This window comes from Hylobates moloch, unplaced genomic scaffold (assembly GCF_009828535.3).
Source record: "Hylobates moloch isolate HMO894 unplaced genomic scaffold, HMol_V3 SCAFFOLD_4, whole genome shotgun sequence".
NCBI lineage: Eukaryota > Metazoa > Chordata > Mammalia > Primates > Hylobatidae > Hylobates > Hylobates moloch.
Window position 1 is genome coordinate 158,580,149 of NW_026652279.1, and position 18,251 is coordinate 158,598,399.

General features: G+C 40.1%; 2 long non-coding RNA genes across 2 annotated transcripts in view; both read right to left on the reverse strand.

Annotated features, from left to right (window-relative positions):
* The window catches only part of LOC131383332 (uncharacterized), a 247,892-nt gene that overhangs the window by 194,702 nt on the left and 34,939 nt on the right, over positions 1 to 18,251 (reverse strand). The gene's annotated exons all lie outside the window — the stretch shown is intronic.
* LOC131383331 (uncharacterized) overlaps positions 706 to 18,251 on the reverse strand; it is a 22,909-nt gene continuing 5,363 nt past the window's right edge. The window contains exon 2 of the long non-coding RNA XR_009213309.1: positions 706 to 1,022. This is a non-coding gene — a long non-coding RNA (uncharacterized LOC131383331). The remainder of the gene's footprint in view (positions 1,023 to 18,251) is intronic.

The following is an 18,251-nucleotide window of genomic DNA, read 5'->3' on the forward strand; positions in this document are numbered from 1 at the left end:
ATACATGTTTATGTTCATGAACAACATAAAATAATACCTACCACATAATGAGTAAATGTTAACCATTATTGTTGCACAATTTCTGGTCAATCAATGCTGACATTCTAGCCTATTTTAATGGTTTGCATTGCATATACATTTTGATTCTACTTTTTCACGTAACCAAAGTCCTTTCCCGTGCTGTAAAGTCTTTCTGATGACTGCTTAATATTCCACTGAATGGGTGTGTCATGATTCACTGAGCCGTTGCCTCAATGTTGACTACTAAAAGTTTCTTTCCTTCCTGCTCCCCACCCACCAATAAATAATATTAGGAGAAATATTCTTGTGCTTACGTCCTTGTTAAAAATTCAGATTATTTAAGGGTGGAGTTTTAATTTTGACAATACCGTCTGTGTACAAAGAAGTATAAGTATGAGATACCCATGACTCAACAACTGGATTAGTGCAAGCTAGAGTGTCATCATATATACTTCAAATCATTCCTTGGCTAAGAACTGTGTCGTTGTGGGGTGGGCAGGGACGAGTGAAGTGGTTGGGGGGGTAGGCACAATCTGCAAACAGGTGCCCGGAGGAAGCTTGGAGGCTGCTTCCTCTCAGGCCCCTCTCTCCTGCCCTAGAGGGAGCCACTGTTGCCGTTTATTATCCCGGCCAAAGCACAGATCATCCACCATTTCCTATTTTCATTTAGCACACTAAGACAGGTTACAGTTTTCAAAGGGAATTTTACTAAAAATAAAAGGAACACGCAAGGGGAAGGAAAAGAAAACCCGAGAAGCACAGTCCGCTTTTCTGTCGCTGCGAGCCTTGTTTCCCCTGCTCCTTCAGGTTCCTGAGTTCCCTCTGCAGAGAGAAGTCACTGTGACCACACCCTGTCTTCTCTCTCTTTCTGTGTTCTGCCTGCAACCCCAGGGTGTGGGTCTGGAACCTGCTCATCTGCTTCTTCGATCCAATGGCTTGTCCTCGCAGGCCTGAGTTGAGGAGTTGGGTATCGGGGAGCCAGACGGAAGTTTCCTAGGGTTCTGGAAAGAAGCAACCTATTTTGAACGTCATATCTATTCTGAAAAGCAGGGGGTCTGACAGTAGCATTTATTGAATGACACAATTGTACTAGCTATTTCTCATATACAATCCAATTTAATTCTTCCCCAACTTGAAGAGAGGGTTTATTTTTCTAATAATGGATGAGAAAACTGAATCTTAGAGATTTAAAGTACTGTGCTCAAGGCCCATTTTTTGGCATGGGTATAACCCAGGCTATTTTTACTCATCTGGTTCCCCTCCTTCAAAATGGAAGCCCCATTACATAATTCCCAGCCTTTGCATTTGTTCAGGGCATATTGTGTGTGTATCACTAAGGGCCTTACTTGTGTTACTTACCTCACTTAATCCTCGCAGCTTCCTAATGAAGTAGATGTTATTCTCTCTCTCTCTTTCCATCCATCCATCCATCCATCCATCCATCCATCCATCCATCCATCCATCTCTCTATCTTTAATTTTACAAATGAAAAAACTAAGTCACAGAGAGGTTTAATAAATTCTGGCAGGATCTTAAAATTTAGTCAAGTAGGGCAGGAATTTGAAACTAGTCTAACTTCAAAATCTGTACTGTTAATAACTGTTAATACTGCAGAGAAGCAGTATGTATGTTTGTGTGTGTGACTATATATGTATATAGGTGTGCATGCATATGCATATACATGTTTATATATTTATATACATGTATGTGTTTACGTGTGTGTTTATGTGTATAGTTAGATACATAGATACATAGATGAATGGGTGGATGGATGGATAGATGGGTAGGTAGATAGATAGATAGATAGATAGATAGATAGATAGATAGATAGATAGATAAATGTCTTTGCCCATCTCATTTACTGCTGTATTTCTAGCACATAGAATAATGTCTGGCACACAGTAGGTGTTTAATAAGTATTTTCTAAATGCATGAATACATTTTCATGAGTCCAGGTCCCAATAAGAAAGACATGAAAGAGATGATGTCAAAGTAAAATATTTAAAGGAGAGTTTAATTATGAAATGACTCCTCTAAATATGCCAGCCAGAAGACCCAAGGATGATTCTGGGACTCAGGAGTGGCATCAGCAATGCTCCTCACCATCTCTGTGTCACCAGAGAGAAGCGGGTGGCTACTGAAACCAGAAAAGAGGACCAGTGAATGTCAGGCAAGGGACACAGCAGCTGAGGGGCCCCCAGGGAGGGAGCCAGGCATGACACTCCTCTCTCCCTCTGGTTCCCTGCCTGAACTTCCCAACCACCAAACCTAATGGGAAGCCGGGGGGCAAGGGAGCCACTTTCCGTGGTCCTCATGGGACAGCCTTTGGGGCAGAGAGAAGGGTGGAGAAGGGTGGAAGGACCTGGAGGGGCAGGGGAAGAGATCTGGCAGCAAATGGCTGTGTGCGCTAATCTGTCTGTTTCCAGGATGTCACGGTTCCTCCGGGAACATGCCAGTTACCAAGTGTCAGGACCCCGTCACTCATAGCCACGTGGGGAGAAGATGAACATTAGGGCCATGTTTAAAAGCATGAGCCAGTAACTGGCCAGAGATGGAAACTACCAGGAAGACATGTGTCGTGATCTGGCTAAGTTGTGAAGGTATGTGCTGAAGGGCTGGGTTTAGGCAGCTCCAGAGCACTTTGTGTCTTGATCTAGTGGATGCTGTTTGTTGCTGTCCATCATTCAACAGATGGGCTTTCCTGCTGCTGGACTGAGTCTCTGTGTGTGTACCATCCTTTTTCGAGGCCTGGACTGCTCTTGGCCAGGATCATCTCTGCTATTTTGCTTTTCTCTCCAGTCCCCAGCCCACACTACTTCTCAGTGAAGTTTTCAGTTAAGAACCTAGAGTTGTAGCCTGTGGTGGAATGTCTGTTCAGTCTTTTTCTGCCTTCCACAATGATGCCAATGGCTTCCTAAGCCATCCCCTCACAGGGCCGCCATCTTTTCACACGAAGGTGCCCTTGGGACTAGCTATGACCTCTGCCAGTCCCTGTACATTTTCCCATTGCTAGTTGGCCTAAATTAAGACCCTTGCATACAGGCATGTTTGCAGAGCCACACTAACTCCAATAGCTTGCCTGGCTCACAGATGATCTCACTCCCTTTCACCTTCTTTTCAAAAAAAATTTAAATTAATAAGAATTGTATATAATTATGGTGTACCATCTGATATTTTGTAATATGTGTACATTGGGGAATTGCTATATCGAGCTAACATGTATATAACCTCACCTACTTCTCATTTATTCATGGTGTGAACATTTAACATCCACTCTCTTAGTTATTTGCTTTCACCTTCTGCCTAAAGCTGTCACCTTACATAATTCCCTTGTTAAATGCTTGGTGTTTTTCTTTCCTTCTGTTTGCCCATTTTCCCTTCCAATATAGTTTTATCATCCTTGTTAAGGACTTTTAGAGGCAGAACACCATCTAAATAATACATTGCTGTAGGTGGTAGAGCTTGCATTTCTTGGCAAGAATAATATTTTGTGGTGATGATTTCCTGTGACTGTATTTTCAACCCTATTCTTTGAACATGGCATGTTGATAAAAGTGTGGATGATGGAGAAACATAGGCCTGAACTCACATAACCACAGGCAGGATTCTCTTTACTTTTTTTTTTTTGAGACAAAGTCTCACTCGGTCATCCAGGCTGGAGTGCAGTGGCGTGATCTTGGCTCACTGCAACCTCCGCTTCCTGAGTTCAAGCGATTCTCCTGCCTCAGCCTCCCAAGTAGCCGGGACTACAGGAGCGTGCCACCACACCCAGCTAATTTTTGTATTTTTAGTAGAGACGGGGTTTCACCATGTTGGCCAGGATGGTCTTGATCTCTTGACCTCGTGATCCACCCACCTTGGCCTCCCAAAGTGTTGGGATTACAGGTGTGAGCCACAGCTCCCAGCCCACAGGCAGGATTCTTAAACTCTAGTGGGATCATTAATTCATTCGCTTGTTCATTCATTCCAAGAACATTCATTGAACGCCTCCTATGTACCAGGTGGTTTTTTAGGCAAATTGGAGATAGACAAAGCAGACTGCACCCTTCCATCTGGGAACACAGTCCTTTATAAGATGGTGAACATAGTGTCTATCTTGGAGAGTGGTAGGATTTGGCACATAATAGTTGCTTAATAAATCTTATTCGTCATCCTTTCCATGCAGATAATAAATCTGATATTAGATGCATTTGAAAGACTTTTGGGAAAGATCATTTGGAGGGAAAATATTTTTGTAAGCCCTTTATAAATAGACACTTTTCAAGCATCATTAAAGTTTTAAAATTTCTGATTTGTCTTCTTGGCTTTTGGGTTGTAAAGGAAGGCACTTTTTTTTCTCTAAGGGTGTGAGGTAGAGCAGTTATCTCACAGTCATCTGAAGTCATTTTTCCTTCTTCTGCCACCTAAATAATAGCTCTAATTAACAATGACAGAGGTTCTCTCTTTCTCTAAACTATCAGCTTATTTGAGCTAGCCAGGCTGTTTGTGATGATCTGTTTCATGTGGACACTGTCTTTAAAAAATTTAAGAAACTTTGTTTTATCTTCTTTCCCTGCTAATAGCTTTATATCTCCTAATAAATCTGTGACATTTTATCTGGCCCAGGGCTTCTATAAATTCACATATTAGTTGGCTGAGCCATATGATGTAAATTTTTAAGGCTGTCCCACTGGCTTCATGAATTTAATTCTGTAATTGTTGAAATTAATGTTGTCTGACAATGTCATGATTTTCTCATTTTTTTTAATTCCTCAGTGTTGAAGCATCCTGTTTGCAGTTACTAAAACCATGACAGTCCACTACGGAATATTAATTGCATTAAGAAATTACTCAATTACTCAATTTGAGTGTTCCTTGTATTTCCTGCTGCAATACTGACTCATAAACTGAATTTAAAATAATTAAAAATTGAACATCTTAAATATTATTATACATTTGGGTCAAATGAATGGATAGAAATAGCTAATAAAGAAGAAAATTTACCTTTTCTAGTGTCTCAAATAGACCCTCTGCCCTCCCTCCACCATAAAAACAAAAACAAAAGAAAACCTTTTTTTAACAGGAAAAATAGGTGCTGCTTTTTGGTTGAGAAACTCCTTTGTGATACTCCTACTTTTGATTAATTAGAAAGCAGTTAGGATCAGAGAGAGTCTTTCTGGGAAATACCTATTTGTGTGGGGTACATATGACTATTATTCAAATTATTGGTCAAGGAAAAGTAGCAGTGATGCTAGACAGTTGCTGTGTGATCCCTACCCTTCTGTCGTTTTCAATTCTTTATTGTTTCATTGCTTATGGGGTATTCCCAGCTACAGAATTCAAGCTAGGGATTCTGATTGTCTTAAATAGTGTAGTGTTCAGGCCTTGAGAACAATGCTCATGGTAGCTTCCAATAAATATTTTTTGAGTGAATGTGATCTGATTCTAATTAACTGCATTGGGATGGGGAGGAGGTAGGATTTGGGGGAACAGATAGATGCAGGTGAATGCTCTAAAGTCCATTCAACAGGCAGCAAACAGTAGAGGTCAGATACAGTACAGATGTCAAGGAGTGATGGGGTAAACTGGTGATCCCTAGAGTCTAGCAAGCTAGGAGCTGGCTGCAAAAATCTCATATATCAGAAGAAACAAGGCTATTGACACATGACCCCTGGAATTCTAGATAGTTGGAGAGTTTATCAGCAGGTTGTATGATATAAGCAACATAGAAGAGCCTATGTACTGGAGTACTGGGATCTAAAATAAGACATAGCCTTACATTAGGTCATTTGTCACTTTAGCATGGATGACTGAAAAATATTATATCTTCTCTTTGAAATGGAAAAAAAATCAATCAAGGCCTTAGTTGTAATAAATGTTCTTTTAAGATGGTGAATTAACTGTTATTTTAAATTTTATAATAGATTTTAGATGGCTGAACTATAAACTGTAGCATGTTGATTTAAAAAGTGTTCCAATTTTGAAATACAGATGATGAAATTGACAGTGTGATTAGATAAAATCGAGGATATTTTTCTTTGGGCAACTGTAAAACATCAATCAAATTCTTTATTTAAAACTTCGTAAGACAGTCTGGAGATGCTGAAGTAAATATGACTTCCCTCTTGGACACTTTATGATGTAACAGGGAATAAATTGATTTTATTTCTTAACAAGGCACAGACTACATAAGACAAAGAATGAATAAAAGCCTTGAAATGGGCTTTAGTAATTTCTAGGCCCTGTAAAACGCTGCAGATGTCTGTGTTGAAAGGTGATGTGCAACATTTCTTGTGGTACAGCATCAACTTCATTTTTCCTGGGCTGAAGATTAATACCACAGGAAATTAAAGAACATAGTAAAGCTCAGAGAAAACTGGAGGCAAAATAGCTGGTACAAGGTCAATATCCAAACAACGAGGTAACAAGATCAGCAAATGCTAACAGCAGCTTCTAACTTTCTTTAATGAAAATTGCCCACTGAAATAACACCAGGTAAGTGGGCTTAGTTTTGTTATGTTGTTGCTGGATGATTTCTCCTTAGAGCATTGCTCTTTCTATAGGAGTATGGTATTCAGGCCTATCGCCCTGACAGCTGAATCAGAAATGGAAAAATCAGAAGGAATTTATTTACAGAGAATTATTGTGTCTGCTAGTGCATTTTAAATAAATATTTTACAACTTAGGACTTGTCTGCCTTCTATGCCATTTTTTAGATTTCCATCCTTCTCCATTTGAATATTAATTTATCATTTATCGGGGAGCATGCTTTAGCTCATAGAGTTTCAAGTTAGGACTCTTTTGTAAGGAGTAGGGATGACTCTTGTGGCCTGTGTATATGTATGTTTCAGTGGGGTTTGTGGATATGACCTGGTAAAAGGTGTCAAATTAGGAGCTTCTGTGGCATTGTTATGTCATGGAACTGCAAAATTGATTATGTTGTGCATTTTGATTTGGAAATGGAATATGACTGCATAATATGCCTTAGTGTGGATGGATGTGTTTGTGTTTTAAGTGACTCTTACTATTGTTAGCCATGCTTGCTTTGGAATACTTGGTTTCATGAAAGAAGAAAATAATATTTTTCAGTTGAATTTTGAGTATTAGTATGTTAGCTGTGTAATCCAATCAGGACAAGAATGGGAGAAATCATGAGTGACATTGGAGCAGGGAAGCAGAGTTGGACAGGAAGGTGAGGCATCTTTATTCTGCAATAGGAAACATGGTAGTTGCCATTTAGCAAATGCCCTGATGATGAGGTGGCCTCATATGTAGAGGCATGCTTGTTGTGTTGGACAGCACAGCCCCCAGACTCTGGAACAGGACAGCTTGTTCCAATGCCCTTTGCAATGTGGTTGCCTCCACAGTGGCTTGAACGCCTCACTGACACCATTCAGCTAATTTCAGCTTTGGTGTTGGCAGTGTTAATATACACAGAGCATTTTTCTGATGCCCCAGCCTGGGCCTGAACCCAAGAACCTTCTCTAGTGTTGACATTCACGGATGGACCAGAGCAATTGCTTTCAGAATAGAATAGCTGTACTTTGTGGTGATACAAAAAAACCCCTTGAATGTTCCTTCTGGAATGGATATGAGGGGAAATTTTTTTCGTTTTTTATTTTTAGGTTATTTCTTTATTTGTGTCTAACTTGGAGGATGGTAGGAGAAGAAAGAAGATTGCTTAGATGTTTTAGTAACATATATGCCACAATTTTTGACTATAACTATGTAACTGACCCTGATAGTTGCTACCATAAAAGGTCAACAATGCTTTCCTTGGATATCTAGTTGGGGGACTTCAATCTCCCTCTCTAAGCCACGGGCAGTTTCTTCCAGATGGCAGCTAGTTCTTTATGTAATCTCAAGCAAAATATTCCCTTCCCTCCCCTCTCCTCCCCTCTCAATCTTCCCTTCCCTCTTCTTCTTCCCTTCCCTCCCTTCCCCTTTCCTCCTCTTCTCTCCTCTCCTTTTGCACAGTATAAATTCAGTAAATGTATAAGAGCATGACTCAGCCTAATAGCAACCAGCTGTCCATCCTAGAGGCACACATAGCTCCTTTCCATGTTACCTGTGGGTTTTCGAGATGTTCTAATTTCTGAATCAGGATATCAGCCTCTGTGGTGCTTTCAGTTATCCTGTGGTTCTTCAGGCTAATGATTGCAAATGAGACCCCAGAGCCCATCACTGTTAGCACTGCTAGTTTGGAAAGAGAAGAGTAAAATCTCGAGGCCTATACCAAATTCTAACTTGAGAAATTTGAGATGAGCTGTTTGTCACTTTTTTTTTTTTTTTAAGTGTCTCTCTGTCTGCTAGGCTGGGGTGCAGTGCTGCCATCACCAGTTCATGGCAGCCTCGACCTCCTGGGCTCAAGTGAACCTCCTGCCTCAGCCTGCAGAGTAGCTGGGACCATAGGCATGCCCCACCATGCCTGGCTAATTTTTTAATTTAAGGCAGGATCTCACTATGTTGCTCAGGCTGATCTTGAACTCCTAGGCTCAGTGATCCTCCTGCCTTGGCCTCCCAAAGTGCTAGGATTACAGGCGTGAGCCATCACACCCGACCTGTATGTCACCTTTTAGAAATTAACAAAAGAACCTTGCTTATGTATGTTCACAGTATTATATTCTAGGCAGAATATAAATTGTCTTGTTTTAGGATAAAAGGAGACAGAGTTAGAATTAGGCAGTGCTTGATCATTGAAGGTTACAGAGCCACCTAATTGTTCCATGATGCTGTAGACCAGTGATCCTTCTACAGGATTCTTCTGGTAAGAATCTCACATTCTCTAAAAATGAATGTCTGCTTTACCATCCATTACTTTGATTTCTTTTAGGCCATTCTTAAATAATTTGGGCAGACTTTTATGTTTGTTTAAGTGGAACGTGTTTGCATTGTTACTGGGAGTGTGTTTAATTTTTCCAAAGGGTAATTGAATTATTCTGAAGTTGAATGCATGGTTTATGCACCACAACATATTAGCTTGTAAGTTGGCAATTGAGAGAGTCCCTGAGAATGAAACATTTTCTTCAAGCGTCGTAAGGATTTTGGGAGCTTAAAATGTGAATTTCAATCACAGACATTTTTTGTAGATGGTAGACTTAATTGGTCACACCTGACAGTGAAGCCATTTGAGAAGTAAATGTGCATCACATCAAGTTTGGCCTAATTAAATTATCTGGGGTAAGTAAGTATGTGGAAATGCTATGCCATTACTATAACTCACCTACACCAGGAGGTGCAAACAATGAGCTATATGGGGTTTATTCCTTTTGGAAGTCTTTTAATGAACTACCAAATAATTTCCAAAGTCCACAAGTTAGGAAACATCAGATTTTAGTATTTTAAATCTTTTTTTTTTTCCCAAAGGGGAACATTTTTACTGGACATAATCACCTTACTTTGGAATATTTTCCTCACTGCATAGTTAGGATTATTTTAGATAATCATGTTGAATATGCAGCTCTTTTTTTTATTGATGGAGGAGATAGTACTGGAAAAGGGAAGCAATAGATCTAAGTGTTCTTGTACATCCATCCCACCTTGCATCAGTCTATGATAGAACATTTTATTTTAATAACTTTACTTTTCTCTTTTAGTAAATGATACATTTACAAATGGATTCTGGGTTTTTTATTCTGTGTTATTTATCTGGCAATTCTATTTACCCAGATTTTTTGGTTTTCATGTCTATATTTTCTGTTTGTGACCAACTAAAATTCATGAAAGTTAAGTATCTCAAGATTTAAGAAAGAATCAAAACTAAATTTCAACTGGGTAAAAAAGGGGGAATGTAAAAGAGTGAATAGAAGTATAGAGAAGTAGCTTATGAGCATGCCACCATTTATATGGAGAGTCCTGGGATAATAGTATTAGGAAATTTGGTTTATGGTCTTGCCAATGACTGGCTGATCTTAGTTAAGTGCATTTTGTTGGGTCTCTGGGCTTCTGTTGCCCTCAGTGGTGGTGGGAATAATCAGGTTTCAGTGAAGACACAACCTCAAGTGTCACTGTAATGTAGGCTGATTGGTTTTGGAGAGGGTCTGCCCTGTCAAAAACAGATTTGATATACTAATTTAAATAATTTAGAACACTTAAAAACTGCCAACCAATAGATTTATGTACATTTCAAAGAGGAAATACCTTGAAGATTTTTATGATTAAGATAAATAAATTGGCCAGACATGGTGGCTCACGCCTGTAATCTGAGCACTTTGGGAGGCCAAGGTGGGCAGATCACCTGAGGTCGGGAGTTCAAGACCAGCCTGACCAAAATGGAGAAACCCCGTCTCTACTAAAAATACAAAATTAGCCAGGCATGGTGGCTCATTCCTGTAATCCCAGCTACTCAGAAGGCTGAGACAGGAGAATTGCTTGAACTCGGGAGGCGAAGGTTGCGGTAAGCCAAGATCGTGCCATTGCACTCCAGCCCTGGCAGCAAGAGCGAAACTCCATCTCAAAAATAAATAAATAATAATAAAGAAATTAAGACATTATAATATCTTTTGTTTTGGTGGCGGTTGTGTATATTGTTGCTAATCAAAATATGTGAACCTTCTTCTAACACATACTATTTAAATGGAACAACACATTCTGTGTTTCAATTTCTGTCTTATACATAGCAAATATTTTTCTGTTTAAGTAAATAAAATGGCATAGTTATGTTCTTGGGGGCCTTAAAATCTAGGATAGACATCTTGGTATGAATACACATTTATGGCACATACATATGGTAAAGTGAAATATTAAACCAAGATATGAAAGAATCTTTTGTCAAGTACAAGGCAAAGTTTTTTAACAATGGTTATTATTGATGAGAGCCAGCTACTCTTAACATTATTCACATTAATTGATTAGACAGTAGTGTCTTGGTGCTCCATTGTGATGTTATCTTGCTAGTGTGCTGCATAAATATTTTTATATCATTTAAAACTGTGGCCTGTAAAATCTATAGTTGTAAGGATTAGTCCCTTTATCTTGACACAAGATAGAAGTATTTTTGGCCAATCTCTTGGGAAAAATATGCCCTAAAATACTGGTTTTACATGATCCCATATTTTGCAGGTTCCATACAAAAGTACAAATACGGCTTCCATATCAGATATATTTCTTCTCATCAACAGACTATATTTACTACAAACTTTGGGATAAATATTTACCCATTTTTGCTCTAAAAATAGATGCTTAACAGCACTTGTGGAGAGTCACGCTAATCAATTTCATCTGGCCTCTAAAACAGGTGTCATTTTGATAAATGGTCCTAATTAAGCTGAGATATCAAGTAGGATGCCGATTGAGTTAATGCATTGGCACCTATATGGCCACGGTCAGACAAGTACTGATGTTACGATGAGGTAAAGGCAGCCCTTTATTAACTTGGTTAAATTTTCAAGTTCTACATCTCCCACTGTTTGATCAAAGAACCTCTGTACTGTGACACCACTGGCTTTAACTTGCATTCACATGGTTGCAGGAGGCAAAGGTAGCTATGGAAAATTTAGTTCTTTCAGGTTATTTTTTAAATAACTGATTTCTATCCTGCAGTGAGAGACAAATGCATAAAAATGATTAATGTAGACAAGAAGCCTCATTGTTTCCAATCTATGATTCATATTTTTTTCTGCACAACATGGACTTCAGCTGCTGGAAACAAAGCTCTTTTATGTCTTCTTATATTAATTTCAATACAGATTGTCCAGGTAGAGAATGTGCAGAAGGCCTTCATTGCATGCTTCTTCATGATTGTTGATGCAAGATGACACAAGGACTGACCTTCTCTTTTGAATTCCAGTTGCTTTATGATCTCACAGTATCAAATTATACCATCAACAATTCTACGGTTGGGTATTCTAAGAGAGGACTTGTAATTTCTCTTTTTATCTCTACTTATTCATTTAAAAATTTCGTGGGAATAGGAGAGGTATGTTGAGGGCATATTTTAACAATCTCGGAGAACTTAGTTCAGTTGATCTTTATTAGAAGGTTATCACCTCAGCCTTCTAATAAAGGATCAAGTAGTAGATATTTCAGGCTTTGTGGGCCATATGTTCTCTGTTGCAGCTACTAAACACTGTTGTTATGATGTGAAACCAGCCATAGATAATACATATGTGAATAGGTATGGCTGTGTTCCAATACAACATTATTTATGGCTATCAAAATTTGAAATTTCATATAATTTTCATGTATAATGAATATATAGTTTTTTTGAGACAGAGTCTTCCTCTGTCACTCAGGCTGGAGTGCAGTGGCACGATCTTGGCTCATTCCACCCTCTGCCTCCCGGGTTTAAGTGATTCTCCTGCCTCAGCCTCTGAGTTGCCGGGATTACAGCCACCTGCTACCACACCCAGCTAATGTTTGTATTTTCAGTACAGGCAGGGTTTCATCATGTTGGCCAGGCTGGTCTTAAACTCCTGATCTCAAGTGATCCACCTGTCTCGACCTCCCAAAGTGCTAGGATTACAGGTGTGGGCCACCATGCCCGGCCTGTCATGAATATTCTTTATTTTTTTATGCAACCATCTAGAAATATAAAAATGTTCTTAGCCTGTAGCCATACAAATACAGGCAATGGGCCAGTGTTGGTCCATGGGATGTGGTTTGCCACCCCTTATTTTAATGCATTTCTTGAAACTCTGTGCTAAGGAATTAAGCATTGTTTCTGCCTTCAGGGAACTTTTCATTCAGATGGAGAAAAAGCCACATAAAAACAGATCAATGTAATAAAACAGAACATCATTAAAGGCTAAAACCGAAACCATACTAATTCTCTGGGCAGCCCCAGAAGGAGGAAGAGGGACCAGGAGAGGGTGAGTTAAGGAGCAAGCATTGTGCAGAGGAATGTGGTTATGGGCGCGGGTGTGAGGAGAGCAGTGTGGATGGAGAAGCAGAGATCCTAAGGGACATGCAGCTCAGACAAGAAAAGGCAGAAGATGCTTTTTAAATTTAGGAAGGGTTTCAAGTTATCATAAGGGAGCCAAAATGTCACCCATTTCAAGATCTGGTTTTGCTCTTTTGTATAGCCATCAAAATACCAAAAAGTGAAATTAATTATATACTCGGTTTGAATGCCATGGTCTATGCTGAAAAACCCAGGAGGAGTACTAATTCTGGTTTTCTCTGATTTTTGGGGCCTATCACTTTGATGCTGGACAGCACTTGCCATTTCTCATTCCTCCATGTACATTTGGTCATTCGGTAATCACTATTACACCACCTTCTGTGAGTTAAGAATTAGACTGATGCATTAGTCAGCTCAGGCTGCCATAATAAAATACCATACTCTGGGTGGCTTAAAAAACAGGCACTTATCTCTCACAGTTCTAGAGTCTGGGAAGACCAAGCTTAAGGTGCTGGCGCATTTGGTCCTAGTGAGGGCTCTCTTCCTGGCTCACAGATAGCTCCCTTCTCATGGTGTCTTCATGTGGTGGAGAGAGAGACGGGAAACATGCCCTCTAGTGTCTGCTCTTACAAGGGCATTAATGCTATCATAAAGATCCCATCCTCTTGACCTTATCTAACCCTAATTATCTCCCAAAGGCTCCACCTTCAGTTACCATCATATTTGGAGTTAGGGCTTCAACATATAAGTTTGGGAGTCACAAACATTCAGTCCGTACCAAATGGGTATTGAGGATATAAATAATAGAAGAGAACATAATTTCAGCCTTCAAGGGGTTCACTGTCTCAAGGGGAGACCCCACCCCTTTAGGCTCTTAGTATTACAGAATGATACATGATGAAATAAAAGGCATATTGCAAGGGAGGATTCAGGCAGAAGCACTTAACTCTGCTTGGAAGGTTAGGGCAAGGGAAGGATTCACAGAGAGGGAAACATTTAGGCTGTGTCTCAAAAGACAAGTAAGAAGTAACCAAGAAGAATATTCTCTACAGTACATGTGGAGTTAGGAAAGCACGGGGTATGTTCAAGAATTGCAAGTAACTCAGGTTAGAGCATGGGAAGAACATGTTGAATTGGCAGAAGATGAGTCTAAAAGAGCATCAGAGCTTAGGAGTTTGAAAGATTTTTCATATTAAGGAGTTTAAACTTTATCCTGTGGGTAATGGTGAGTTGTTGAAGGACCCTGAGAAGAGTAGTGATATACTCATATTTGTCTTTTAGAGTGTAATGTAGAAGATGGATTGGAGTGGGCAAAAGGATATGGCAGGGAAACAAGAGCCCATCATTTTGGTCCATGTGAGAAACGATGAAAAGTTAAAAAGGCAGTGAGGCTTGGAACTGAGAGGGTAGAAAACTCTCAGGGTACTGGTTTTAACAACTGTATAGATGATCAACCAGATAGAGATCACTGGATTGATTTGATGGGAAAGGTAAATTGAGTTTTTGGAGATGCTGAATTTGCGGTTCCAAGTGTAACTATTCAGATCCTAGGTGAAATATGGGTCTGGAGATGCAGACTTGGGAGTCACTCAGCATGAAATTGTAGTCAAAGCCTTGGGAGCTGAGGAAACAGGTCAGGGTGGGTGAGTTATAGGAGAAGAGGAGGTCCAAGGATGGAATTTGGTGAAGACCAATATCTGGGAGGAGCCCAGGAGCAGTATGGAAGCCAAGAGAGGACTGGATGGGAATAGAGGAAGTGGAGACATGAGTGTAGACTTCTCTCACAAAAATGGAACTAAATTGCTTTTAGGGGACTCAAAGTCAAGAGAGGCTTTCTAAAAGATGGACAGTATCTGAGCATGTTCACAGGCTGAGATGATGGGGCCAGTAAAGACAGATGGTTCATGATATAGCAGAGAAAGGAGGCAGGGTCTTGAAAATGTTAGGATCCAAATGATTAACTTGGATAGGAATGGAACCCAAGACAAACAGAAAGAGGTGAAGATGCTTGCGGAAATTGACAGATATAGTGGTTGAGGATTAAGAAGTTAAGGCAGCTCCCACCTGGATCTACATCTTGTCTATATGGGAGGTGGTAAGACCACCTACTCTGGGTAAGGTGGAAAGAGAGGTATGAAGGGTAATGTGGAAGCGGCCAGTTAGGAAAGCAGAGAGGGGCTGCCTCAGTGAAACTCCAGAGTGTGTGCATGTTGAGGGAGGGATTGGAGAAGAAAGCAAGTGGGGCCAGTACAGGGCTCCTCCATCCTTACTGTGCCTATTGATCCTGTGGGAATCTTGCTCACATGCAGATTTTGATTCATTATGTCTGGGGTGGGGCTTGAAATCCTGAATTTGTCACACTCCCAAGTCCCAAGTGATGCTGATACTATAGTCCTGTATTAGTCCATTCTCACACTGCTATAAAGAAATGCCTAAGAATGGGTAATTTATAAGGAAAAGAAGTTTAATTGGCTCATGGTTCCATAGGCTGTACATGAAGAATGGTTGAGGAGGCCTCAGGAAACTTACAACCATGGCAGAAAGCAAAGGGGAAGGAGGTGTGTCTTAGATGGCCAGAGCAGGAGGAAGGCGGGAGGGGAGGTGCTACACACATTTAAACAACCAGATCTCATGATAACTCAGTATCATGAGAACAGTACCAGAGGGGAAATCCACCCCGTGATCCAGTCACTTTCCACCAGGCCCCACCTCTAACATTGGGATTTACAATTTGACATGAGATTTGGGCAGGGAAACAGACTCAAGCCATATCAAGGCCCATGCACAAAAGTTTGAGTAGCAAGAAAGCAGGAAATTTTTCTGGAACTGGCTTGTATACACTTGCTGTATTTACTAAGATTATGTGTTTATGTGAAGGGTGGGGTCAGATGAAGACTGCTGATAGAGTACATAGGAGGTCTAACCTTCTGACTCTAGCCTTGGTCTCTGTACTGACCAGTCATAAAGTGTAAATACAAGCTATTGTTCCCTATGATGTTGGAAATAAAAATGTTAATGGCACCAGCATTAATGATTGTGTGCTTGTTTCCAGCAGCATTTGTCTGCTTGGGTATAAAAGGGATACACATAGCCCATTGTTCTGAAGGGGAGTGTGGTAAGAAAGTTGAAGAAATGTGCCACATTGACTGGATTTGGAAAAGAGGTAGAGCACATAGCCTCGAGAGGGTGTTAAGGTGCAAGAGTGAGAAAAATGGATTGTTGTGAGATTATGTTCTCAGAGTGTGAATTCAGAGTATAAGATGCTAGAGCAGAGGTAGGTAACCTAAGATATGACACAGTTCAACATGGCTATCAGTGTGGTTGTTAAGTAGGTGTTGGGATGGATGGCAGGAGTTGAGGATCAGAGAAAGACAAATGTGAAAGCTTCGCTGGTTGTGAAAAAGATCATAGGATTGTAATAATAAGGAAAAGGAGGTGTGGGGATAGTAGAGTCAGAGGTCATGGGCCTCTGAGAGGTGTCCTACAAAGGTAGAAAAGTAACCAGAAATGGCAGACAAAATATAAACAAGAATGCTTGTGTATTGGGTGTGAGAGAATGTGCAGTCTCCACCAGAGAGGGCTAAAAGGGGAAAATCAGTACCTAGGAAGTGTGGGATCTAAATAGGGTGGTGAAGAGCTCTGAGCATCCTGAGATAAGCTTGAAAAATCACAGATGGGAGTGTCAGGGGGTCAGTGGTAATGAGCAGGAGGGTTTCCAGGGAGCCCAGAGACAAGGACTGGAGAGGGATTGGCTGTGGGGGAATCAGGTGGAACCAGGGAAGGGAAGATCAGTAGGAAGATGAACATGGGAGAAATGATTGGTACCTAAAGATGATTTCCCTTGGTGCTGTGCTCAAAGATAAGGAGAAGCAACAGAGATTTTGTTCACTGGTCTAGGGGTTCTGGCTGAAACTTGGGTAAAAATGTTGTTGGGAAAGAAATTAGCAAATGTGTTCCCAGGATGGATGTGTTGGGTGGTTAGGCCTAGTGTGTTTCATGATGTATGTGGCCTTGGTCTGCCAAAGAAGAAGTCTGCTTATTTTATGCCTACCAAACAAGAAACCTCTACAGGTTTAATTTCATACTTTTGGTAAACATGTTAACCATTCTTTTTGAATGACAGTGCAGAAGAATCTATTGCATGATTGATACATTGCCTTTTTAAAAATAAAATATTGATTTTGTGTAAAGAATATGTTTTCCTCTAATTGTAGTGTGGAAATATTTCTATAAATTGTAAAACAAAAAAATTACAATAAAATGAATTTCTAACTTCCTGCCCTAAGTGGGACCACTATTAGGCTAGCAAGAGTAGAATTTCCATCCAGAAAAAGGACTTTTTATTTATTTTTTCTTGAAGTTATATAAGGTATTATATGCAAAAGGCTTGTCATGGCTATGGAATGGGTAGAATATTGCAGTGTTGCATCATTGGTTCTTCTTTTCGTTCCTTTAGTTTTGTATAGTAGCTATTACTGTACCATTGAAAGCAATAGCCAGTGGAAAATGTGGTTTTGAACTTGATGAATATAGAAAATTCATTTTATCATAAAGGGTTTGGAATAACTAAGAAATCAACTATAGTTTGAAGAGTTCCAGCAAAATAAATCTGAAATGGAAAGAGCAACAGTGATGAGGGCTAGAAAGGATACATAACAAATGAAAATAAAGTCAGTTACAAGGAAGACCGAAAACACAGAAGGAAATTGGGAGAATAATAAAGGAGATAATGAAACACAATAGAAAACAATGAGATGATAGCCATTTGTGTTTACCTGGGAGCTTCACTCAGAAATTAAACTTGATAGGAAGAGGGAATGTGGAGAAGTTGGGCAGCAAGCTGATAATGACTTGGTACCCGAAGTTTAGAGATGTGGTCAGAGCAAGTCTGTCAATAGGAAATAAAATCTATGGAAGGAATTTAAATATAATTCAGGGAGCGTTCGGGGATTTAGTGTTAAGGATTAACATGGTCAAAATTACAGCAGGAAATAATTTGCATTCAGGATGCAGATTCACAAAGAAGCCAGGGAGAGGCATTTTAGGGGAAAGAATGTGGTTACCTTACTTACTGTGTGTTGGATGGGACACACCATAGCACATCAACACACCCAGGTTCTGCAGTGGATGCAACTTATAAACAAGACTCTTTCTTTTGGGTCTTTGTTTTTTCATCTGTTAAAAAAAAAAAAAAAGAAAAAGGAAAGAAAAAGAAGCCAGGCGCGGTGGCTTATGCCTGTAATCCCAGCACTTTGGGAGGCTGAGGCAGGCATATCACCTGAGGTCAGGAGTTTGAGACCAGCCTGGCCAACATGGTGAAAACCCGTCTCTACTAAAAATACAAGAATTAGCCGGGCATGGTGGCACGTGCCTGTAATCCCAGCTACTAGGGAGGCTGAGGCAGGAGAAT